Source organism: Theropithecus gelada, chromosome 2 (genome assembly GCF_003255815.1).
Source record: "Theropithecus gelada isolate Dixy chromosome 2, Tgel_1.0, whole genome shotgun sequence".
Classification (NCBI taxonomy): Eukaryota; Metazoa; Chordata; class Mammalia; order Primates; family Cercopithecidae; genus Theropithecus; species Theropithecus gelada.
In genome coordinates, this window is record NC_037669.1 from 153,372,106 (window position 1) to 153,374,324 (window position 2,219).

At 48.1% G+C, this 2,219-nt stretch overlaps 1 pseudogene; it reads left to right on the plus strand.

Moving 5' to 3' along the window:
- Nucleotides 1-362: 362 nt before the first annotated feature.
- LOC112619451 lies at nt 363-1,068 on the plus strand (annotated as a pseudogene).
- Nucleotides 1,069-2,219: the final 1,151 nt, after the last annotated feature.

Sequence of the window (2,219 nt, forward strand, 5' to 3'; positions counted from 1 at the left end):
AGGAAGGAAGGAAGGAAGGAAGGAAGGAAGGAAGGAAGGAAGGAAGGAAGGAAGGAAGGGAGGGAGGGAAGGCAGGAAGGAAATAGAACTCTGGAGGAAAGTTAGGGCAACCAGGAAGACTCCTGAGCAGTAAGAACCACAGCTAATTCTTTGGGCAGATTTCTCCAGTCTCTTTACATCCAAGGAGAAGAATTCCTCTGCCCTCCCCAGGGAACAGAAGCCTGCTGTGCCCACTCAGAGGAAGATTCTGATCAGAGAACACATCAGCATTTAGAAAACTGCAACTTCTAAGTCACCTTGGGGAGAGTGAATGCTGTGGGCCAAGCTGGAGATGCAGGGAAGTGGGAGCGCAGCCTGAAAAAATGCAGACCGCTGGGGCACTACTCATTTCTCAGGCTCTGATCTGCTGTAGTACTAGGAGTTTACTCAGGTCTGTGTCTGCCTCCTTTCTGAATAGGCCAAATAGTTTATCCAAATAGCCTTCCTACAGCAGCTCCCCACTCCACGTGGCCAGATACGGGTTCCAGACCAGTGTTGTCTCCTGGGACATTGACACAGCAGCCAAGTTTATTGATGCTGGGGCAATCACAGTTGGTTGGTTGGTTTGAGATAGGGTCTCACTTTGTCATCCAGACTGGAGTGCAATGGCACAATCACAGTTCACTACGGCCTCAACCTCCCGGGCTCAAGCGATCCTCCCACCTCAGCTGCCTTTGTAGCTGGGACTACAGATGCATGCCAACACGTCCAGCTAATTTTTTAATATTTTGTAGAGACTGGGTGCTGCAATGTTCCCAGGCTGGTCATGAACTCTTTAACTCAAGCAATCTGCTGGCCTGGGCCTCCCAAAGTGCTGGGATTACAGGTGTGAGCCACCACACCCAGCCCATGGTTGTAACTGGCTCAAGGGCTGGCAGAGGAATGGTGTTTGGCAGCTTGATCATTCACTATGCCATGAGCCCATCTCTCAAGGAGCAGCTCTTCTATGCCATTCTGGACTTTGCCCTGTCTGAGGCCATGGGGCTCTTCTGTTTGACAGTCACCTTCCTCATCCTCTTCGCCATGTGAAGCTCCATGGGGGGTCACCTACTCACCCCAGGTGCTACGACTCCATAACATTCCTGGTGCTGGCATGTGCTAAGTTTAACCACTAAACACGATTCTCCCTCTTTTTTTTTTTTTTAAAGGGGTGGGTGGGGGGCGACTCTATTGGTAGAACAAATACTGCACTGGGAATCCAGAGCTTAGAACCCTGGTTTTCAGTTCTGGTGCTTTGGCTAAGAGGCTGTGTTATGTTAACCAAACTTCCTCCAATAATTTCCTTTTTCAGAATATACAACTAAGTTAACCTGTTTTAGACCCAAGGCTGGGACAACAGCTGTCAGAGTTTTCTGAATGTCCGTTCTGGTTCAGCTATACCTTGCTTTCTTTAGTTATCTTTATAGAGCAGTGAAAAATTCACCTTTATGACAAATGATTGCATTACCATGTAAAACTTTCCACCACAGCAAGCCAGGCAAAAATACGACTGTATATGATCCCTGCTCAAGGGAAGTATGTAGAAATAAAATGATTCTTGTACTGCAGTAGTGCAATTGCTGAGCGGGAATGTGGGCAGGACATGAGGATTTCTTTTTTAAAAGTTTCTGCAACATAGATCATGCATCATGCATGGTGTCTCAAGCCTGTAATGCTAGCACTTTAGGAGGCCAAGGCAGGAGGATCCCTTGAGCCCAGGAGTTCCAGACCAGCCTGCAAAACATAGGGAGATCCTGTCTCCTAAAAAAAAAAAAATACAGTGGCTCATGCCTGTAATCCCAACACTTTAGGAGGCCAAAGCAGGTGGATCGTGAGGTCAAGAGATCAAGACCAGCTGGGCGTGGTTGCTCACACTGGTAATCCCAGCACTTTCGGAGGCCGAGGCAGGCGGATCACGAGGTCAGGAGTTTGAGACCAGCCTGGCTAGCATGGTGAAACTGTCTCTACTAAAAATACAAAAAATTAGCCAGGCATGGTGGTGCATACCTGTAATCCCAGCTACTCAGGAGGCTGAGTCAGGAGAATCACTTGAACCCAGGAGCTAGAGGTTGCAGTGAGCTGAGATCGTGCCATTGCACTCGAGCCTGGGCGATATAGTGAGACTCTATTTCAAAAAAAAAAAAAGAGAGAGAGAGAGATTGAGACCATCCTGGCCAACATGCTAAACCCTGTCTTTACTA